We start from the raw sequence: 15980 nt of genomic DNA, 5'->3' as shown, positions 1-15980 counted from the left end.
TATGATTACTAGTTCATACATTTAAAGAGCTAATGCTGGGATAGAGCTTTCCCTGTGATAGTGGTTTCAAATCTGAAGTGTAGATTAGGCTCTAAAGCAGGACTGGCAATTTGTGGTATTTAAACAAACACAGACAGGCCAGGTGTCTGGTGATCCCACTGCTCGTCCCTTGCTAGCCTGTGCCTCCTCAGTGAGGGTGAGTGGCAAAACTGGGCATGTCCTCTGAAGTGTGGCAATTAAATGGGCTGAATCCTGAACAGCCAAGTGTTCAAAATGCAAATGCTACTGCTTTTTTAAATTCAGCAGAGAATTTTTTAGCTTTTTACATAGATCGAATGTCAAATGCAGTGAAGGAGGGATGAAGGGTAAAAACTGAATCAATGCTGGTAACCCAGAGCTGTGGGACAAAAGGGATTGGGTGCTTCATTCTTCTTGTGGGTTAAGACTATTTTAGCTGCCATGGTTGGTTTAATTGCCTGGGCTTAGTTTTTTAAGTGGGTGAAAGCAAATCTGGAGCCTTGTGGTGGTCTTTTTTGTTCTCCTTCTCATTCCAGTGTAAGAAAATGGGAAGCTGGCCTCTGCTCCTGTACCTGCCAGGAGCACAGCTGCCTCTCCATATCCTGGAGAGCACTCTGGGTCCCCATCATGCGTGGATTTGGCTTTGCAGCAACCCCACTTACCTACAAAATACCCCAAGGGGACAGCACTGGCCCTGGACAGCTTTGACTCCAAGTTTTACACACGTATCTCACTTGGGGACAAATGTTAAACTCTAGCCTTGGATGTGATGTCCCCTTCCTCTTCTTCAACAAGGCTGCTGAAGAAAGTGCCAGGGATCACAGTGGGCTTATGAAAATATGAGCTGTGTGGTAAGAAAAACTGTGTCACCAAACTGAAAGTTTCCCACATTTGCCTTTATTAGATGATGGGCTTGTTTGCTTTTGACCTCTCAAGTTGAAATATCCAGGCTGAAATAATCCATGCAATAGATTTGCTTTATGTTCTGCCGAAATCTGTGACTTATAAGGAAATATATTGCTTTCCACTTATTCAGAAGAATTCTAAAACATGGAGAAGCTCTAATGCTTTCCTACTAAAAAAAGGCTTTAAATTCAGCAAAGGGCATGTCCTCTGCATGAGATAATTTCCACTTGTTATTCCTGTGGAAAATATGTGGATGTTTGGCATTGCAGTCAGCCTGGAGATGTCTGAGGAATGGGGAGCTGGAGGAGAAGCATCCAGCAGAGGAGACTGAATAGGACAGGAGGCCCTGGGGAGAAAATAAATTGGCAATCACATTATTAAAGTTTGTAGTCATGATGCATGTGGGGAAAGGACAGATTTAGGGTAACACAGAAAGCATTAATCCTGACATTTCCCAGGTTTCTGCTTGCTTGAGTTAGTAGGCTTAATAAGATTTTTCATGTGTGTATGTGCATGTAAAGTAATGTTTTTTGACAATGTCTCTTTAACCTGGTAATCCTGTTCATAATAACTCGGCACACAATATCACTCAATGAAAATAACTGTTGTGCAAAGTGCACCCTATGGCATAACTGAGTAGCACATAAAATTACAAAGCAAAGTGGGCTTTTGGTGTTACTGATAAAGAAAATAAAGCATGTCACCGGAGGTAAGCTGCTTTTTTTGGACCTTATTCTCTCTTTGCAGTTTTCCTTACAACTGTCCGATGGTGTTTCCAGTGTTTGTGTTTAAGTGGATGGGAGAAAACTGATCACTGCAAATTTCAAGGACCTACAACAAAAACATTCTTCCTGATTCGCCAGTTACTCATTTTTGTTACTTTTGTAATCAGCTGTGGTTTTTGCTCCTTCTTAGCTTTAAAATGTCTTTTTCTCACCCTGCCTGCACACATACAGAAAAGATGTGTCCCCTCTCATGGTGTCAGATGTAAAAAAATTGCTTTTAATGAAGTATGCTTCCAGTCTTTTGCAAAGAGAAATAGTAATTTGAGTCACAATAAGAAGTATTAAACAAGTATTTTCCTGTATGGAGCTACAATAGGTGTACAATCTGAAGAGAGAAAAACACCTCTTCTAATTACTTATTATTATTCTTATTGCTTATATAGCTTTGATGGGTTTCAATGTGGTTAAGATGCTTCTTCAGAATATTTTCCTAGATACTGGTGAGCACAGTTTGTCCTTTCATCTTCTTAGCATCTTATTTATCAGTTAAGATTTTAGAAGTCCTATCTTGCTAAATTTGCAAATCAAATTGCTTTTAATTTAAAGGAGAATGATTTGATGGTAGTGTCTGCTGGGTTCAGTTGAAATAAATCAAAACACACTCAGTGTAGCTGAAATCGTCTTCAAAGCAGAAAGGCAGTTGCACTGTAAATCTGTGGGGGTGGAGGTGATGAATTATAGTGTGAAAGAAAATGAAAACCAGATGGCACTTGCCAAACACCAACACAGTGCAATTATGCATAGTTGGAAGCATAACCACCTAGCACATCCACAAACCTGTTACCTAGATTCTAACCAGGCTGCTGAGTGGAGTGAAGTTTGAGTTTTGCTAAGGTGTCTGGTGACATCAGGGTTTTGCAAGATGGAGACAAAGCAGCAGCTTGGGCTGAATGAGCCCAGGATAGAGATGAGATGATGGAAGGGCAGTTTGCCAGGAGATCCCTGGCACTGGTGGCTTTGCCTAGAACTGCTGCTGCACAGCCCCCACCAGCGCCTGCAGGGCAGGGAGAGCTGGCTGTTCTGATAACTGGGGAGCAGGAAGGATGTGTTGAAGTCTAAGTTTGAAGAGCATGATCTTTCCCACCACCTTTACTACAGCTCAGGCATAACTTTGGTTTTAAAACCACAACTTCAGATGTGTTATGAAACCAAACACAGCATAGGAGGAATCCAGATTCCATACAGGAGGAGAAAAACCTTGTAGGAAAGATTCAAAACCTGACTGCACTACAGCCAGGAAAAAAAAAATGTCAGTGACAGCTCAGAAACAGAATTTCCCCCTATGCAAAAACACCACATTTTTTTGTTGTTGCTAATATGACCCCACTTACTAGGACCGTGGCAAACACAACCAGACACAACCTGGTGATGAGGGATTGACGGGGTTGGTTCTGCTGCTCCAGATCACCCAAGTTTACAAGATGGGGAGCAGAGCACAGCAAATTACTGCTTATTAAATGATGTTGTTTGAATTTCCTTGCAATTTTAAAGCAGATTTTCCAATCAACAGATGAGTCATTCCCTTAATCCTTTTTATTTTGCCAACAGACAAGTAAAAAGACCCAGCTGATATGCAGCTTGGCATGTTGCCATTTTATGATTCAATTTACTGTCATAATAGTTTGCTGTTCTGCTTTGTTTCTGCAAAATTGATGGATTATAATAATTATTTTGCAAATTGTATTTCTCTATTAGTCCTTAGATGTAGAAAGGCATTCAGACCAGTTTTCCTGCAAGTGAAACACAGAAGGGGCATGCCATTTTTATTTAGAGAAATCTAGGTTAATCTTTATTATCAATGTCTGCTATTAGAAACACTAAAGAGGAAAATCAATTCCCAAGAAAATCTTTCTGGGCATTTTCCCATCAGCTAAAAGAAGTGCTTCATGGCACTGAAGAGTTAAAACCTCATCATCTCTACATGACTATTCTTACTGGGTTTGTTCCAGTTAAAATATCTTGTGAGATGGTCATATGAGTGATTTATGATTGAATGAAGCAATTTATAGAAGATATGTCCCTTTTGGCCAGAATTTTCCATCTGAGATGCACTAACTGACAGCGTGCCTGGTGCAAATAAAAAGGAGAGGCTAACAGACTGCGTGGGTGCACATCTGTAGGAGCCCTGCAAGGTGCTCTAGGTGAAAAAGTTTGGTCCATTTACATTGCAAAGCTGAGGTGCATTGGGTGCATGTTGCCCATCACAACACAGAAAGACTCTCTGTGTCGAGGGCTTCCAAATGTGATCTCCCATCTACCGTGTTGGGGAGGCAAGGGTCTGATAGATCTGCCAGCCATTTTTCTTGCTAAGCCCCCCTGGCAGAGGTGGCCGGGGCAGGCAGGGCAGCACGTCTCCACCTGCCAGCCCGTGCTGACCTTGGAATAAGCACAGCTCCTGGCAACTGCCCTGATTTACACCTGCCTGATGCTCTCTGTGGGAAAGCAATGTTTGCTTTTTACTTTGGGCACCTGGAGGAGAGTCTGAATTCCAGTATATCAGGTTGAAAGGCTAGACAACAAAGGCTATGTCCACACCATTAAAAATAATAAAACAGAGGGTTTGGTCCCTTTCCCTCAGTGACATGGGCTGTTCCACATCCACGCTGCCCATGGCATGTCCTTTCTGAAGCACTCCCACCCCATCCTCTCTCTGGACCCTGCTGGTCCTCCTCAGGTTACAGATTTGGGCAGACAGGAGGGGTGGGTAGCTTTTCCCTCTTTCTTTTTACTTAATTTAAATGGTGTGAAATAATCCAAGGTTTGCACTGCAGCTCTCAATAGCATGAACCTACCAAGTGGTTTTTATTGACACCAGTCTGTGGCATGAGGCATCCATGTTGGAGGGTCAGGCCCACCCATGGTGCCTTCTGGGAGGACTTGCTGGGAAAAACTCTCCCCAGAAATGTGCCTGGGCTTTCTCTTGCCAAAAAAAACCCCTCACTGGAGTGGTCAGATCAGCCTGTGAGAAAACAAAAAATTCAGCAGAGTTGGGGAGCAGTGCTCAGCCCCACTCCCTGCCTCACATTTATTTAACAGCATAACCAGGAGTCAGCACCTTATTTGAGCCAGATCAGTGTCACCAGATGAGCAGAAAGGGAGTGACTGGAATCATATCCAACATTGTACACACTCACTCTCTGCCAGGAAGTGGACTTTCCCGTGGGATTCCAACAGTTTAATCTAGAAAAAATAAAAAATAAAAAATCTATATCTGTATCTGGCAGTAAAGGAATCTTATGTCTCTCAAGTCAAAGTGCCTCATGGGACTTGTCCTGGGGAACTCAGCACATGCCCCAACTCCTGCTCAAGGTCCCATCCAAAATTATATTTTCATCTTATGCAAAAATCTCCTAATTTTTTTGGCAGAATACTTGCAAATGAATACTGCAGTACAATCATGAAAATTCCTCTTTTTAATAGGATTTTCTGCCTGCCTAATAAATAATTTGTCTTCCAAATGAAAGCTGCCTCTGACTGTTCTCCCATTGGATTCCAGCCCAGCTAAGAGAGAAGGAAAGTCCAGAGGAGTTCTGCTCTCTCTGACAAGGATCAATGCTGTTGAGTGATTGTAATAGCAATATAATTAAATATTTATTTATGGATTTGCTGTCATTAATCTCCTTTGCATTGCTGCCTGTTGTCTCTATCCATTGGTTTAACAGGAACATTACAGTTTGGGTTGTTGCTTTTTGTCTCCCAGTGCAACTCAGCTCTTTAGTTACTGTTGTTATCTCCTGTCTTCTAGTTCTGGGGACAGTTTTCCACCACCACCATAATTTATTTATTTTAGGGTTAGCTCCTGCAGTCCTTTTTCCCTAGGATGGAAAAAAAAAAAGGCCAACAATGAATGAAAGCCAGAGAGCTGCATACCCCAGGAGAACACAGTGCTGATTTAGCCAGAACTGCTTCAGACAGTCAAAGTTGCTTCCGAGTTACCTTGCTGGTCACAATCTCTTCAGGTAATTGTTGTGCTGTATAGACTAAAGCTCCTCAGACCAACAAATACACATTTTTATTTATTTATGAGGCAACCAGCACAGCAGCAGCGCTTCTGAATGTAGACAATAATTCACTTCTGGCACTGTCTTGTGTTAATATGAAAATGCAGTCTTGATTTGGTTTGTTTGTTTTTTGTAAGAAGATTCATGCTAAATTTCCCCCTGCAAATCCAACAGGATTGTTGCGGTTTAAGATAATTGCATAGCTTAGCATAGTTGTAAAACTGCAGTTGATTCTGGCACTGAGATGTGCCTCAGGTTCACCTCCTGAAATTGAGTGTCAGTTTGTTCAACGATCCATCATTTATTTATTTCTTTAAATGTAGATTTTAAGTAATCAAGATAGGTTTCCAAGGCTCTACGGACCTACCATAACAAATTATGCAACAATACCATTAAGTCAAACCTTGGAAGTTCAGTCAGCCAGCTATCTACCTCAATTATCAGCTAGGAAGGCTGTCTTCATCTCCTCCAAAAACCCTCTCATGTAAATGTCTTTTGCAGTGTGCTTAGAAAATCAGCAAATTTGATGTCTTCAAAAGGAAAAGAGGAACAATTTCCAAATCCATCAAATGTAACACATTGCGAATGCTAGACTTCTTCCACATTCTAGGTCCTCAAGCTTCTGAAGAAAGCCCATTTCTTGGTGTTTCAGGCCTAGTCCTCAGAGAACTTTACTATGTACACAAACGTGAGTGTGTGAGACGACAGGACATCCTTCATCCAAAATAATGGCCATGGAGAATAAGTCAAACTGCAAGGGAAGACCACAGATAATTCTCTCTCTGCTTTCCCAGGCAAACACCATAAACTGCAAGCAGGCTCTGAGGCACAGAAAACAACTCCCAAAACACCAATATCTTATCCTCCTAAATATTCTGAATGGATTCCAGCTGTTATGCTTCATGAGGAGTGTTACCAGCATCTAAATCTGAGGTGACCATCATATGGATCACGTCAGTGATTGTGCCCAGGAGGAAAGGACATATGTACCTAATGAGGCACACATGATGAAAGGTGGCTGAAGAGGATGCTAGCAAAGGAAGAAGGTTATAAATAAAGCAGGCTTTAAAAAACAGTGAAATAATTTTAACTAGGAGTTCCTCTGTAGAAGTTCTACATTCTTTGTCCACTAAAGCCCATATCCCTGGAATCTGCTAAATAACATCCCAACAGCCCAATATCTTATTTCTCTCTATTCTTGCCAGTGCTGTGGGACAACAGTCAACTACCACAAAATGACCTACACTCATACTATTCAATTCCCTTACCCTCCAAAATACATGGCCACATGCAGTCACAGTGCATGGGCACTGCTCTTTGACCTGTAGTAACTGCTGTGCTCCTGAATTGTCTGGAATATTGCTGGTGAGCCCAGACCAAAACCATGTCAAGGACTCTTCACAACAATTCAGCACAATTCAGGCAATTTCAGTTGTACAAGGCACCTTTTGCAATCGATAGAGAGCAATAGGTCATGTCCGGCCAAGGATGATGCCTCTCCAGCAAAGCTCCTGACCTGGGAGTCTCAACCTCCATGGCTGAACATGGGCTCGTTGCCCACTGTACCTTTGATTGCTTGTCACATACAGGTTCAGGATGGCAGACCAGAGTGTATGTACACACAGAGCAAAATTTTAGTGTAAATTATAATAATGGTGTGATTGGGCTAAAGGACATACATCAGAATATTAGAACTACACCGTAGTCTACAATGTAAACACTATAGCAACTACCTGTCAATTGGCACTCTCTAGATCTAGAACAATAACCAAAGAAATATTTTAAAGCAATATGTTAATGTAATAGCACAAAACCAGCTTAATTAATAGAGATTGATGTTAGGGGTTGATTTGCTGAAAAGGAGCTCTGTGGAGAAGAACCTTGGAGTCCTAGAGGACAGCAAGTTAAGAATGAGCTAGCAATGTGCCCTGGTGGCCAAAAAGGCCAATGGTATCCTGGGGTGATCTAAGAAGAGGATGGCCAGCAGGTCGAGGGAGGTTATTCTTCTCTTCTACTCTGTGCTGGCGAGGCCACATCTGGAATAATGCGTCCAGTTCTGGGCTTCTCAGCTCAAGAAAGATGAAGAAACTGCTGGAGAGAGTACAGCAAAAGGCTACAATGATGATCAGGGACTGAAGCATCTCTCCTGTGAGGAAAGGCTGAGACCTGGGCCTGTTTATCCTGGAGAAGAGAAAACTGAGAGGGGATCTTATCATGCTTATAAATAACTACAGGCAGGCATCAGTGATGTTGGTTATTGATTGAAATAAGTAAAATTTTGGGAAAAAAATCACATTAAAAAATCCAAACAGACACGTAGAAGAAAAACAGAGCTTACATAAGACGGACACAGCAAGAATCAAAGAAAAACATACCTCAAGTAGTCAACAACCTGTCCTTGAGGCATAAGCCTGCAAGATAGATGAAAGGGATGGAAAGGAATACTCCCCATGACTTATCTCAGCCATGGCCTTCAGCACTAGGTACAAAACACTGACTAATTGGATTAACTGTATTAACATGCCATGAGCATACTAATGTACTATTAGAGTGCTGAAAAACCTACCCATAGGCTAGAGGGACTCCAACTAGCAAAAAAGCCCCTACCCTTTGAGCATGTGTGGTGAAATTTTCAGGTACTGCCACTTTAAGTGGAACTAGTTCACCAATCATGTATATGAGTGGTAGAATATAATGAGAGATCAAGTAATTTTACACATTTCTTAGTATAAAACTAACCCTTATGTTTCAGGAAGCTGAGCTTGCTTTGTGGAATACCACTCTGCTCTCCTTTCTACACAGAACTGGATATTAAAGCAAATATCTTGACTCTGTGTGAATTGGCTTATTGCACATCGGGTGATGGACTCCACTTTCAGGACAATGTCAGGAGCATGGAGCTGGACTTGACATGCCAGAGGGATGGGATCCCATCAGAGGGACCTGGACAAGCTGGAGAAGTGGGCCTGGGTAAATCTCATGACGTTCAACCAGGCCAAGTGCAGTGTCCTGCACCTGGGCGGGGGCAACCAGAGATGTGAACACAGGCTGGGGGAAGACCTGCTGGAGAGCAGCCCTGTGGAAAAAGACCTAGGGGTACAAGTCGATCAAAAGCTGGACATGAGCCATCAATAAGCAATTGCAGCCCAGAAGGCCAACTGCATCCTGGGCTGCATCAAAAGAATTGTGGCCAGCAGAAGGAGAGGTGATTCTGCCCCTCTGCTCTGCCTTGGTGAGACCTCACCTGGAGTGCTGTGTCCAGCTCTGGATCCCCCAACACAAAAAGGACACAGACCTGTTGTAGCATGTCCAGAGGAGGGCAACAAAAATAATCAGAGGGCTGGAGCACCTCTCTTATGAAGATAGTCTGAAGGAGTGGGGTTGTTCAGCCTGAAGAAGAGAAGACTTCAAGGGGACCTTATAGTGACCTTCCAATACCTGAAAGAGGCCTATAAGAAAGCTGGGGAAGACCTCTTTACAAGGGCATGTAACAACTGGACAAGGCATAAGAAAAAAAAAATAGCTGGAGAAAGGTAGATTTAAGTTGGACATTGGGAAAAAGTTCTTTAATATGGGGTGGTGGATCACTGGAACAGGTTGCCTAGAGAAGTGGTGGGGGCCCCATCCCTGGAGACATTCAAGGTCAGGCTTGATGGGGCTCTGAACAGTCTGTTCCAGTGTGAGATGTCCCTGCTTATTGTAGGGGCGTTGGACTAGATGACCTTTAGTGGTCCCTTCCAACCTAAGAGATTCTATGATTCTTTTCAGTGGTGCCCCAATGACAGAATGAGGGGCAATGGGCTCAAACTGGAGCACAAGAAGTTTCATGTAGACATGAGGAGAAACTTCTTTACTTCGAGGGTGACAGAACACTGGAAAAGGCTACCCAGAGAGTCTGTGGAGTCTCCTTCTCTAGAGATACTAAAAACCCATCTGGATGCGATCCTGTGACACCTGCTCTAGGTGAACCTGCTTTAGCAGGGGGTTTGGACTAGATGATCTCCTGAGGTCCCTTTCAACCCCTACCATGCTGTGACTCTGTGGACCTGTGAAACTGTGATTCTGTTTCTTATTCTGACAACTGTGAGGCAGGTCTCCTTCTCTCAACCTCTGAGGAGTAACCATTCAAGGGGTGTTCCCACTCAAGGTGAGGAATATGAAACTCACCTCATGGCAAAGTGTGTAAGAATGTCCTAAGATCAAGAATGGGACTAGGCTTTTATAGAATAAAGTGACTGACTGTCAGCTATTCCATGCTAAGCCAAGCTTCTTCTTTCTCAGGGATACTAAACTAATAGCAAATTATTTTTATCTCATAAAAACACTGTCTCTTTCTTTATCAGTTTTCTGTTTTTCTCTCAGCCTGGGAGCAGCTGTTCCACCACCAAGGTACAGCCTGACCTTCTAGCTTATCTGGTAGTTGTTTTTCACCAAAGAGCTCACAGAGTAGAGCAAATCTCAAGTCTTTTTCCCACAGAAGCCCACTGAAGCAGAGCATCCTGCTGCAGATACCTGTGCACTAAAGCAGATTGGGCCTAGTACCAAATGGGAATAATGCACTCTTCTGAAATCTGGTTACTGAAGATCAAAAAGGGAAGGGTAATGGAAACTTGACTGAAGGGAGCCTAGACTTCTGCTAGATCCCCAAATCCTATTTTTCCAGATATGATCTGAAAAGATCAAAGATTTGGAGAGCCAAATACAAACATTTTCAAATATAGAAGAGTTATACTCTCTTTGAAAATAATTCTCTGCAGTCTTCAGCCAAGGCCACGTCCCAGATGAACAGAACTCTGGGGTTCTGTCTTTCAGTGTTTCAGTAAAGAAGCAGCCTTGCAGGAATGCTAAACACCCTGGGAACAGTATGGGTTATTGTGTCATTTCAGAAGATCATTTACCCTCTTCAGTGTTTTCTGATTAGAAGCCTCCTCAGAATGGGGGAAAGTAAAAGGCTGTAGACTGTTTCCACATATTCAGGGATTTCAAAATCAAAAGCAGCAGCAGGATCATCTGTTAGACATCCTATTAACCATGGCTGCATATTGCCAATTCCAACATGGCTTTGCTGAAGCCTCTAGAATAACTCAGCTTTCAAAGACTGCAGGAGTGCTAAAAGGTTATTCAAAGATCAGGGAGCAGAATCCAGACAACTGATGTGGAAGAGCCTGTAGCAGGTTTTGATTAAATTACCAGCATGAATAATTAAATCACATATATACATGGTGTATGTTTCACCAAAGTTGCATTTAAGTTGCTTTTCATCATTCCCACAGGTGAATGCAATTTAGATATCTTTATAGGTAAAGCAGACACAGCAGCTGCAGGTTTAATTAAACCTAACCACGTAAAAAGACAGTGATATATCTTCATAGCATCTGGCAGTTTAACCATTGACTAGTCATCCTATAATTAGCACGCTGGTGAATTTAATAGAAGACTGTTCTAATGTAGTGCCAGATGGTCCTCTTGAATGACAAGGTGAACAACAATTTCTGTCATGTTTACTTCAAGTGTAGCAGAACAGTAAAAAAGAGCCTTTGTAGAGCACAAAGCTGATGAATTAAGAGGTTACATTTGCTGTTATCAGCAAGCAACGGCTTTGAATGTTGCTCTATGGAGTAAGCATAATTCATGAATTTCCCACAAAAAGTTTTTCTTGCCTTTTTTGTTTATTTCTCCTATTTTGAAAGACATCAGCTAGCTTGCTATGTTTGTAGTAGAGCTTTGTATAAGTCAAAGCCCAAGGTCCTCTGGGGACCTTGATGGACCTTGGACCCAAAGTGGGGGACATAAGAATAGTATGAAAGTGTACTCTGCAGCAAGGCCTGTGAGTTGACCCCTGACTGTCTCAGTGGAGCTTTAAAATAGCCCAAATACTACAGGAGTGACTCTTTGCTACAGCTCCATTCATTAGAGAAATTAACTTTTACAAAGCAACTAGTGAAATGGCACAGATGCTAAAACAAGGAATATCCATGGAGGATAAAATTAGAAGACAGAAGTGTTTATGCTATTTTTAAACAAAGACAATTTTTATGTAGCCAGTGGAGATTTTCAATAAACTTCAGTACAGTTCTGGAGTTTAAAGTAGACTTCAGTGGAATCAATAGTCAGACTATGGCTATGTTGTTATGAGATATGTCTTGTAACTAAGAACCTCTGGGAGAAGATACCATGCATGACAGACAAATCTCAGTGGTTCTTTCATTTTGAAGCTGGATGCAGCCTGGTAGGCCACATTTCCTTCATGACAGGTATCGATCATGTTCCAGCCGTGCTCCAACTAACTTTTTGAACATTAAAACTGGTTTTCATTCAGCCAGTCTCAGTACAATCCCTTTATCTTAAATAATAAAACGTTCATTGCTCCATCCATCTGTGCTGTCAAAATGTCAGTACAGGGACTCCTTACAGACTGCCACCTTACAAGCATGAGACACACTCTCCATACTAGTATCCTTAAGCCCCATTTAGAGAGAACAGCTGCTCTTGACATGAGACTCTTTCAAAAAGTATCCAGACTGATGAAGACCTCAAACTAGTTCTATGGGCTCCTGCAGTTACCCCTGACTGGAAGACCATTGCATAGTAAAGATTAATGGTCCATCTAACGGTGAACCTGTGGAGGTGCAGGTCTGTGCTGTGCTGCATGTGCAGCGCTGCCTTTGGACCCGTGCTGAGCTGCTCCTCTCCCTGGGCGCGGGGCAGACGCATCCGGGTGGTGGGACGGGAGGAGCCCACAGGCAGCTCCCACTCAGTACCAGCCATTACACCACCTGCGTGGCCTTGCCTTTATCTAACAGTGCAGCAAACAGTTCTCATGCAAACATCCTCTCTGTTTGACAAGCAGAAACGGTTAATAGGGTTGTTTACTTTTCAGAAATCCTATAAGAGTGTGAGTGACCAGAAGGGGCTAGTTCTTCCTACCCATGGGGTCTGCACAGGACGCTGCGCGTGGGTGGGAGGCCCGTCCGGTGCGGCACAGCTCGGGGTTCCCTGCATCTAAAGGGACGTAAGATCAGCTCTGCTGTTCTCATTCTTTACGCTGTTAGCTCTAGCAAGTAGTGTTTTAATTACTTTACAGAATCCGGGTACCTTTCTCACTGGCATCATAAGCTCTTAGTGAAAAACATTTGTTGCAGCCGGCAGGTCCCAGTGAGAAAGGATCCTTTCTGGAGAAAGGATACGGGGGTGGGGGGAGAGAGGGAGCCGGGGCGCCCCGCACACAGCGGTGCGGGCGGCTCAAGGCGGGCAGCCCCGGTGGCTCCCCGGGCACGCTGGGCGGGATTGCGGGGCCGCCTCGCCCCCGGCGGGACCACTGGACGGTCTCAGAGATCATGGAGCAGGGAAAGGAAAAGCCGGGGAAAGCGTGCCCGGTGCCCGGTTGTGCCTGAGGCCGAGGCGCCGCGGGCAGCCCCGCTGCTGCGGGAGCGGGCGGCACGGACGGACGGGCTGGTCACCGCGGCTGGGGGCCGGGGGCGGCGCGGGCGAGGAGCGGATGGATGGGTAGGGGGGCCGGCCGCTGGTGACTGCGGAGACGGGCGGCTGACGGGGGCTGCAGCATCCCCCACCCACCGCCGGGGCCGTGACGATGCGTCCTACCCCGCCGCCCTCTCCCCATCGGGCCGGGCAGGCGCGGCCCCTCCTGGCCGCGCACACGGAGGGGACCCGAGCCCACACATCCCGCGCTGCTCGGCTGGCAGGATAAGGGCGGGGTAGGGCTCTGCCAGGGGAGGGGGTAACCCCAATTGACAGAAACCCTGCCCGCTACCCAAGAATGAATGGACAAATACGAACTTGCTGGGAGCTGGTGGGGTGAGAGAATCGTGGAACCACTGAAGGGTTTGTGTTGGAAGGAATCTTTAGGACAGCAGCAAGATCTCTACAGAGCCTTTCTTCTCCAGGCTAAACAACCCCATGTCTCTGAGCCTGTCTCCATAGCAAAGGTGTTCCATCCCCTCTGATCATTTTATCCCTGTTTTTCTTGTGCTGATGACTCCGTAACTGGACACAGTACTGCAGGGGATGGTCTCACCAGAGGAGAGTAGAAGGACAGAATCACATCCCTTGACCTGCTGGCCAAGCTGCCTTTGATACAGTCCAGGATATGGTTGGCCTGCTGGAGTGCAAGCATATGTTACCTGCCCACGTCCAGCTTTTCATCCACACGTATCCCCAGGTCCTCCTGTTCAGGGCTGCTCTCAATCTCTTAATTCCTCAGCCTTTGTTGATACCAAGGGTTGTCCCCGTTCCTCCAGCCTGTCAAGGTTCCTCTGGATGGCATCCTTTCTCTCTAACTAATCATTGGTGTTACCTTCAAACTTGCAGAGCATTCACTCAATCTCATCCCATCTTTAATCTTGGCTATGTCTAGTAATAGTTGCCAGTCTTTTGTTTCTCCCAGCTGGGAGTCTATTTACTTCCCAGTTCCAGATTTCCCATTGACAGAGCCACTGTGTGACACTGTCTGATACAGCAGAAGAGTCTACATAGGTTATTCTGCTCCATCTGTGCTGCCAAAACAACTGCTCTTACTTCTCTAACTTGTGCACTGCCTTCACATTCTTCTATTACTTGTTTGCTGGTGGTAATATTTAATGCGATGGCCTTATGTTGCCAATTACCATTTACCCTTTTTGCTGAAACATCCATAAGCCAATTAGTTTATGTCCAGAATGGGTGAAAGTTGTGGTAATGCTAATAGATCTGTGTTTATGGGCTTCTGCAATTTGGAAACCTTTGTGTGTCCTTCAGTTAACTGCATATTTTCTGTAGCTCCTGTTAGGAAGACATGCCATTTTCTGATAGTGGAGTTTTGTGCAACTCCTTCTAGGGAAACAGTCCCCTTTAGAATTGCTTCTAGTAAATCAGATAATCCTCTGGTTTGCAAAGGTTGTGCCTGATGAATTTTCTCAACTTGTTTAACTGCTCGAACTAAATATAACAGTCTCTTCTTGTAGAACCTAGGAAGGGAAACCCAGAGAGGTTCAGATTGGACCCGCTTGCTTTCTAAACTCCTTCACAGAGAGGGGCCCAGGTGCAGCTGGATCCAACCTTAGTCTCAGACCTGGCCCTTCCAGAGAGAATGATTAAAATGTCACAGTCCAAGGAAATGCTCGACTGTCTGATACTCCTTGATCAGATTAAGGTGAAATGACACTCAAGGTCTGTATTTCCATATTAGGTTTAATCAAGACTATATAAGAAATACTGATAACTTCATTTATTCTCTCAGGCTGTGCAATCGTAAAGGCTGATTATTTAGATCACAAAAATCACAATACATACATGTTCAAGCTCTACAACCTGAGGAAAAAAATGTGTTTAGGCCTTATGTTCAATAATGATTTTAGGAAGGAAGAGAGAGAATAGGAGGAGAAAAGTTAGAGAGATAGGTAACAGAATATCACCAGTCCTGGATCCAGCACTGGGCCAGGCAACAGAGGAGAGTTGGTGTCATTGAGGCTCCCGAAGCCACCATTTCAGCCCTCTGCTTTATAGTTTCCTTGTTTCACAAGAATGAGTAATCTTGACCGACCCATTAAACTGAGCAGCTCAATGGACCTCTGCCTCTTGGTCGATTGTTACATAATCACAGAATCACAGAATCCTAGGGGTTGGAAGGGACCTCAAAAGACCGTCTAGTCCAACCCCCCTGCCAGGGCAGGGTCACCTAGAACACATCACACAGGAACGTGTCCAGGCGGAATGTCTCCAGTTTTGAATGTCTCCAGTTTTGTCTCCAGTGAAGGAGACTCCACAATCTCTCTGGGCAGCCTGTTATAGGGCTCTGTCACTCTCACAGTGTTGCCTTTGGAAGGCGTGGCGACCTGAAGATGTTGAACAACACCGGTCCCAGTACCAACCCCTGAGGGACTCCACTAGTCACACACCTCCAACCAGATTCTGCCCAGTTACCTACAACTCTTTGATTTCTTCCTTTCAACCAGTTCCTGATCCATCTCACTACCTGATCACCAAACCCATACTTGATCAACTTATCTACAAGGATGCTGTGGGAGACGGTGTCAAATGCTTTACTGAAATCAAGATAAACCACATCTACCACTCTACCATCATCTATCCACCTAGTTATTTCCTCATAGAGGGCTATAAGATTAGTCAAACATGACTTGTCCTTGATAAAACCATGCTGACTGCTCTTGATGACACCCATGTCCTTGATATGCCTAGAGATAGTGCCAAGAACAAGTTGTTCCATCACCTTTCCAGGGATGGAGGTGAGGCTGACCGGTCTATAGTTACCCGG

This window comes from Chaetura pelagica, unplaced genomic scaffold (assembly GCF_000747805.2).
Source record: "Chaetura pelagica isolate M959 unplaced genomic scaffold, ChaPel_1.0 scaffold105, whole genome shotgun sequence".
In the NCBI taxonomy this organism is placed as follows: Eukaryota; Metazoa; Chordata; class Aves; order Apodiformes; family Apodidae; genus Chaetura; species Chaetura pelagica.
This window is presented reverse-complemented; position numbering follows the sequence as displayed.